The 8,230-nt window shown below is 48.4% G+C and overlaps 1 long non-coding RNA gene across 1 annotated transcript; it reads right to left on the reverse strand.

The window, feature by feature from the left end:
• Gm34522 lies at positions 1–1,233 on the reverse strand. The gene is made up of 3 exons (XR_391669.1): positions 1,175–1,233; positions 544–626; positions 1–86 (listed from the first exon to the last, which is right to left on the reverse strand). It is a non-coding gene; the product is annotated as a predicted gene, 34522 (long non-coding RNA).
• Between the last annotated feature and the right edge of the window lie 6,997 nt (positions 1,234–8,230).

Raw genomic sequence — 8,230 nt, forward strand, 5'->3', positions numbered from 1 at the left:
TCCTACCTCCACTCACATTAAGTCCCCGTTTGTGACCATGAGGTCGTGTCACGATTCTTGTCATATGTGCTGAGACTCAGCATGATCTGTTAATGAATAATTGAAAGGTTGGGCTGTACCTGAGTAAAATGACTCCCTAATCCATCATCAAATCAACACTACAGAAGGTGAAATCGATTTGGTTATAAGTTGCAGGATGAATGATTTTCTTTCACATCTCAAATTTCTTTTGTACTTCTTTCTTGTGTGTGTGTGTGTGTGTTGTTGTTGTTGTTTGGTTTTTCAAGACAGGGTTTCTCTGTGTAACAGCCCTGGTCATCCTGGAACTCAATCTGTAGAGCAAGCTGGCCTCAAACTCACAAAGATCTGCCTGCCTCTGCCTTATGAGTGCTGGGATTAGAGGCATGCACCACCCCCCCCAAGACATTTTAAACCCCTGTATTTTCTACATTAAAACTCATCTACACATGCTCTTTGTACAATTTTAAAAACAGTAAAATCCAATGTATCGAGCAGCTATATCCAAATGGAGTAGTTGCTAACCTGGCTGTGTTGGCTCTGGATGCTGTTGACCCAGAAGGAACAGGGCCATGAAACCTGGGTAGACCTCCCTCTGCCACGTGGACCTGCAATGTGATAAGTGGGGAGTACTGAAGTGCCAGGACTCACGCTAATCTTGCAGGCTCTCCCTCTTCTGTGTACTATAGAGAGCCTTTGTCTTGTTGGTTTTTTTCTCAGCTTGTTGGATGACTTCAAGGCCGTTTACCTCTCTGTTTCACTTTCCCTGCCTGCAACACACAAGGGTATTTACTGCTGGGCCTGAGCAGGGCCTCTACTGCACAGAGCAGTGGACAGTGTCTCCTGCTGTTCCTCAGACCCTGGAATTAGACAGAGGTTTACCCCAAGTTAGCATATGGGACATTAAAGGTGTTGTCTCTGTGGGCAAGTGACCTTGTCCCCATTCCGTAGAAAATAGTGGTCTCTAGTACCTCCAGATCTGCTCCAGTACTCAGATCTGTGGAAGAGCTGTGACTCAGGGGTGGGCTGCCTTTCTATCTTACAGCAACTTGCTGTAGGCTCTCTGCCCCTGTGTCGGCGTCTAAGGCGACTACGTGTGAGCCCAGCATAGTGTACCAGAATCCCCTGCTCAGAGCACTGATGGATATCTACTTACCGGCACCAATCCCTCCATGGATGGCTCCAGGGACTGTCAGTTTAGAGCGCCTGTCCCTCAGGGGTGTCTGCTGATTAACTCCCAGGAGACCAGACCCCATCCTCACTGATGTGAAAACGCTTAGCTCATGGTGCCTAAGGGAATGTGTGACTGTAAGAAAGGACAAAGGCCACAGCCTGAGCCAGGCTGAGGCAGCCATCTGCTTCTCAGGGTGTGGGGTGTGAGCCCCTGGCAGGAACAGTTTTCTCGGGCCTCATTGTGGTCTTAGCACTCCAACCTTCTTAGCACCCCAACATTGCTCCATTGTTTTCTTGTGAAGACCTAGGTACAAGTACTGTGGCTGGGGATTCTGTATTGGGAAACCACAGGCTACTGTGTCAATAGGCGAGAGTAGAGGTTGAATTTCAGGCCTGTGGCCACTAGCAGAGCCAGGGCTGCCCAGCTTTGCTGCCACAGTGAGTCTAGGGGGATTGTCAGAGTAGGGATATGCACGGTTCCCCAGTCTCTGCAAGTGCTGGCATACGAGTTCTGCTGGTGGGATGGCGATTTCCTGCCCTTGGCTTATCTGCCTGATACTGGTCAGGGCCGCAGCCAGGATTGTGATCTGAGTCCCCCACAACCAATCTTCCCTGCTTTCTGAGCCGGGTGGCCTCTGTCTATTCACTGAGTACACACCCTCATGGCAGGTCACTCAAATCTTCAGTCCCCGTTAAGCTTCCCAACTCTGGGATGAGGGCAGCTAGACAGAAGCGGGGTCACCTTCTGAGGCTGGGAGACAGGGAAGAAATCTTTCAGAAATCTGGGTGTATGGGCCAGGTAGAGGCTACACAGGAAGTCACAAAAGGGTCCCATGGGGTCTCCCCAAGGGCAGGGTACACTCATGAGTGTGGGTGTCCTCTCCAACCTCAGATAGCACCCGTGCCTCAGTTTACCTACCTCTTAGACAGAAATGGTAATAATTTACATTACTTCCCACACAGCCATTGGTGCTTAGAGTAGAACTGGTCTTTCTCCATCAGCCCTGCCACATGCCTGGACTAACAAGTGAAGATCAGCAGGGATTTTTTTGCATCTGTCCAGCTGGGCTGTAGGACCAGTCGTCTATGGCATGAGTCCTGGAAGGCTGCTATCCTATGTTATTGGCTCAGCCAGATAGAAACAGTGAGTAGGCTAGGGAAAACAATTGTTACTGGGTTTAGTGCTGCAACATCTCAGGAGAGAGAACTCACTAACAGCCTAAGCAGCCTGCTTACGTCATCTGAGAAGAAACATCTGGCCCAATCAGTCTTGTGTCTTAGCCATGGAGGACTATGCTTGAACCAATCTTAGCCCTTCCCCTTTAGAAGAATCACAACTTCTACTAGGCCTCCAGGGGGAAGGTTTCCACCATCTCCCCTAGGTGGGAAAGGTTTCAAAGCCACCCGGAGTTTGCTGAGGTCAGTAGCATAAGGGGCTGCACATTCAGGAGCCAGGACAATCAGCTCGGAAACTTTCATGATGGCCTGAGTGTCCTCTGAGCATTCAAGACTGCTGGCAATGACATGAAGACATGACCTGACTTTCTGACAGTCTGTTCGCTCAAGGCTGCCTAGGCAGTATGGGAGAATCCTGCAGCTCCTGACTTGCAGCAATTGGTCCCATTTTCTAATGCCTTTGCTTCCTTACTGGAAAGCAAGTATTAGAACAGGTACAGATAACCTAACTCTTAAGACCTTATACTCACTACTAGTAGTGATTGTGAAATAGATTTTCATATCTTATACTCACTACTAGTAGTGATTATGAAATAGATTTTCATATCTCTTCAGCAGTACTTTAAAACACCTTTCCAGTACCTCGGGCGGGGCGGGGGGAGGATAAATCACCTTAGGTATATCATGTAAGTCCAGGCAATTGTGTGCTGTCCCCATGTTTGGGATGCCACCCTCCTCTTCGGGTCAGACTTAAAACTCCCAGCCCATCCGTCCGTGGGGAATGACATTGTCTTGAGAAGTCCCTGCCTAAAGGGGTCTCTTCCTATGGGAGGTTGAGAAAAGTAATGTTCTCTGCTTGGTTCTTTGGGTTCCCCACAGCTGGCGGCATAATGAAGTGCAAGAAGCTTATATCGAGAAGGCAACCCAGAAGTGTTCCCTGGGAGCCTGAATGTGTTCTGCCAAGTGCCTTCTAGAGGGTAAAGATTATGTTGGTGTGGTAGAATGCGCCTTTGTGTATGCTGTCTCCCGTTTGTTTTTGTTTTTCAAGGGAGTCCATTTGTACCACCCCCCAAAGTTATGCAGCTATTTATTTACTCTGAATTAAAACATTCTTTCTTGAAGAGAGAGGGGTCAGAGGCTCTGAAAAGACTCTGGAAGCTGAGCCAGGTGGTGGTACACACCTTTAATCCCAGCACTTGGGAGGCAGGGGCAGGCAGATCTCTGAGTTTGATGGCAGCCATGTCTAGGAGTGAGTTCCGGGACAGCCAGGGTGACACTGAGAAATCCAGTCTCAAAAAAGAAAAGAGACTCAGAAAGCTAAGGGAACTTACTAAGTTCAGAAGAATCACAAGATTCACAACAGCCCTCCAAGGGTTGTAAAATAGGTAAATGAAATTCTGGGGAGAGGGGACCCTCCAGACCAGGTACCTGCAAATTGTACAAAGAGCTCCAGGGACACAGCTGTCATGAGCTGTCACTCGTGCTATGGTGGGATTTTTAATGATGGAGCTACATTTGAGTGACCTGTGCTCTTGTAACCTCACATACTCTCCTGTTTGAAAACTGGAATAGACTGACCGGTTCCCTGAGCAGAACACATACTTGGTTTACCATAGGTGAATCCGGGAATCTGTACAGTTTGTTCATATGTTCTCAGGAAAAGCCACCCAATTGGTGAAGGCCCTGCAGATGAGGCTCTTGAGCAGTGAAAAGGCCACAGCACAGAGACCTCAGGAACCTGAAGCTCTGCTCTGAATCCTGACTTAAAGAGCCATAGAACTCTTCAAAGGCTGGGGTAGAGGGCAGGCCCAGGAAGGTGGACCTTGGGTGGGTGGGGTTGATATGAATAAAAGGGACCATTACGGAATGGTGATCTGGACGGCAGTACTAGGGAGACCCCTCAACATAGGAGATGGGAGTTCTACAGCAACAGCTGAGACTGGAGAAGTAGCTGGTTGAGGCTGGAGACCACAGGCTGTGGACCAGAGGCCCTACCTTTAGGACAGCAGCCACCAAATAGTAACAGGCTGTTTGACAGCTCACCGAGATAATCAATTGCAAGGTTTTAGGGGAAGATTGTGACCAAGCCCCTCACTTGGCTGGGAAACAAAAGTGAAAAGGAACACACACACACACACACACACACACACACACACACCTTTGATGTTACCCTTCTAACCGAGTCCGTCCCCACATCTATCTAAAAAAGAAAAACAAACAAAAAAACAAAAAAACAAAAGAAAAAAACAAAACAAACAACAACAACAACAAACCAACCACACAGGTCTTTTCTAGAGCTGACTCAGCTGCCGCTGGTTCTGGTCTGGAGAGGCTTTGGGACGCATTTCAGACATGGAATCCAGTTCTCAAGCAGCTCTTGGGCATCTGAGAAGGAAGATTGCATCCAAGGCCTGATAGAGACAAATGCACTGGGAGTACACTCAGACAAGAGGTGTTCTTCCCATTCCCACCACTGCTCTGAGAGATGCTCTTTCGATCTGAGGTCCACCATTGCAGCCACAGCCTCTGAGACTGGCTGCTTCTGCCATGAGCAGGGCAACTCCTCCAGCCTTTGAGAAGCGCCAGAGATAAGAGGAGATGGTTCCGCAGGGACTCTCTGCAGCCATGCTCTGAAAACGCCTGCTCCCAGGTGGGAAACTGAGCCTCTCTGAGACCCTGCCACTGGAACACTTGACGGTGGCTTGACTAGCCACACTGAAGCCTGTGGAGAACTCTAACTGTTGAAAGACTACCAACTATCTCCCATTAGGTTGGCGACCTCATTCTATTTCCCCATTCAAATGTCCAGTCTGCTGTTTAAAGTGTTCTGCTCGGAAAATACAAGCTCTTCTTGTTTTGTTTTGTTTTCCCTTCACTGAATGTCCACTTTGCTCCTGGAGCGAGGGCAAGACAAGAAACCAAGATAAGAATAGACCATCTCTGCAGGAGGGTATGGGGAAAGGAAGGGCCTGTGGACTTGGTCACCAAAGTGCCAAGCATCGGGATCCTGTGACTGTTGTTGGGGGTGGCCACAGCAGGGACTTGTAGAGGCCTCTGTTGCTCCAGGACAGTGAAATGGGGCTAGAAATGGAGTTAAACAATTGGTGGGGCTAGGGACACCAGAGGGTCCCAGCAGTAGTGCAAGCTGTGGGATGGGAGACCAGTGTATGAGACTCCTGGAAGCTTGGTGACAAGATGGTGACAAGGTCCCTGTGGGTTCCTCTGCCTTCATTCTAATGCCAATCCTCCTTCAGCCCCTCAGACATTCACTCACATAGCAAAATGCTGGCACACTGCTGTTATCTGGTAGCGTCCTCTCAGCCTCAGCAGATTTGCTGTCGGTACAGGTATACTGGTAGACTGCCTTCCCTCTTAACTGGGGGACAAGCTACCTGCTTAAGCGCTTCCTTGCTCCCAGTGTAAGTGCTCTGCCCCACAAGAGCATATCAGAGGTCCTCAGGGGCCTCCAACCCAGTGATAGTATGCACCAATGACAATATACAGATTCCCACACAGCAGGGGAAGGAAGAGCAGGCAGCGTGCAGAGTAGAGGCTCAGAGTTGAGTTGAAAGAAGCACATGCCAGGAGGGAAGACAATCAGAGAGCAAAGGTGGGCCAAGGAACAATGTCTGGTGACAAATACAAATGGAAAACGAGTCAGGGAAGGACAGCACTGGGCTCTGGCAAGGCCAGGAGGGCAGTGGGCAGCTGTGGGCGGCTGTGGGCACTCTCTGAGCAGGGGAGCAAGAGAGTTGGGTTGGAGTTTGGCAAAGATCACCCTGACTGCACTTGTAAGAGCCTGATGGCTTACGGTCTGCAAAATCATCTAGCTTCAGGTGAGAATTTTGTCTGTGGAATCAATTCCCTGATGATGGATATCAAGGCCTTTTTTCAGATTTCTGGTTAGACATAATTCTGCAGTGAGTATCACTGCCAAATCAATACAGGTTGAGCCTTCACGACCAGTTTCTACTAGTAAGTTGCCTTGATGGGCGCCACTGAGGAAGTTGAATCCTCTTACCATCTCACCAGGGAACTGTGATAGAGCTTGGTATGCCAGTCTAAACTTGAATCCTGGAAGAATTAGTCTTTCTCTGATGCCATGGGGGAGGGGTGTCATATGGTCAATTGTCCACACACCAAAATCTGTTAGCATGAGGAAAGATCTTTATTAGTCTTTGAGGCACACAGGGGTAGATTTAGGGCTCTGGAGATTATATAAGGGCCCAGGGTTGCCTTCTGAACAACGAGCCCTAGTTGACCAGGCTGACCTGACATGGGAAATCACCAGCCGTAGTCCTCCAGCCACACCTTTAGCCTGTGCCACTCTGTACTGGTGCCCACAGTCAGTCATAGTCACACCATGTCCTCATGCCACTGCATCATCTTCTGACCACTCAGCAACCTCTCTCCATGACCCTGAAGGGTATCCCCAACTCCAACTTTCTCCTCAGGGTTCATAATTTGTACACCTATCTCCCCAGCTCTGATTCCTTTTGGCTAGAAAATTGCCCCAGCTTGTCTCCAGACCCTCTGCATCTCTATCAGAGGCACCCTTCTCTGGACTCAGTTCTGCTACTCCATCCTCTCTAACCCTTCTTGATTATATTATCCTCCTGGATGTCTGCCCACCCACCTCCCAGTCCTGACCTCCCACAACCAGGAAGACTACTTACTGAGCCCCTGAAGAATGAGACCTGTGACCAGGGACTGGACCTGTGGCCTGGATACAGCATGCCAAAGGGGTTAAGTAAGAACGCTCCAGGGCCTGTGGCTGGGATAGAGCATACCAGAAGGGTTAATTAAGTAAGAACACTCCAGAGACCTAGGTGACTGAAAGGCAGGGCCTGATCTGCCGCTCCTTTCCTGGTTCAGAGAGGGGCTTACTAACTTCATCATCCCTCTACACACACACACACACACACACACACACACACACACACACACACACACACCACAGACACAGAGACGGACAGAGAGAGAGACACACAAAGACACACAGAGACAAAGACAGAGAGAAGAGAGGCGGAGCTCCAGCACGCGGCTGCGACGTAAGCTGATGTTGCAGCTCAGGTGTGCTAGGTGGCAGCACATGGCGTTTATGTCCAAGGGGCTAGGAAGAATCTAGAAAGACCTGGTTTTCACTTGATGGTCATGAGGTGCCAAGTAAAGAATAGAAAAATGACATGGTGAACTGCACCTAAGTGGGAAGTGTAGGGTTCACTGTATACCGTACCATGAGTCACCGGGCCTCATAGGAGAGTGAGGATATAGCCAGGTCATAAAATATCAAGAGTCCCTAATAAGGCTGACCACAGATTTGTGGAAGATGGCTCAAATCTGGGAAAAGTTCCTCAGTTAATATTCTTTCTGTTTGTGATATTATGTAACAGTACAGATAAAAGTTCATCAAAGAATTCATTTTCCATCAATTATGTTTCTTCTTGAAGCTGGTGAATTCCTTCTAAAATTGTTAGTTTGACTTCCCTTAATGCTCATACAGTAAACTTAGCATTGTCTTGGGTTTTAGATAGGGGGCGATTCAAGTTTTTGTTTTGTTTTTAAACTCGTGCATCCTTACTAAAATAGTCTGACAATTCACTCTGTTTCACCTAAGATCATTGCAAAACACCGATATTACATTACTATTCACAACAGTAGCAAAATTACAGCTATGAAATAGCAAGGAAAAATAATTTTAGGTCACCACAGCATGAGGAACTGTATAAAATGAGGTCACCAGTCAGGTTACAGCATTAGTAAGGGTGACAAGTGCTGACGAAAAAATTTGAACATGTAACCAAACAAGGAGGTGACAATAATTCATGTCACCCCCCCAAAGAGCCAGTCCCAGGAGATTACT

Source organism: Mus musculus, chromosome X (assembly GCF_000001635.26).
Source record: "Mus musculus strain C57BL/6J chromosome X, GRCm38.p6 C57BL/6J".
NCBI classification, from domain to species: domain Eukaryota; kingdom Metazoa; phylum Chordata; class Mammalia; order Rodentia; family Muridae; genus Mus; species Mus musculus.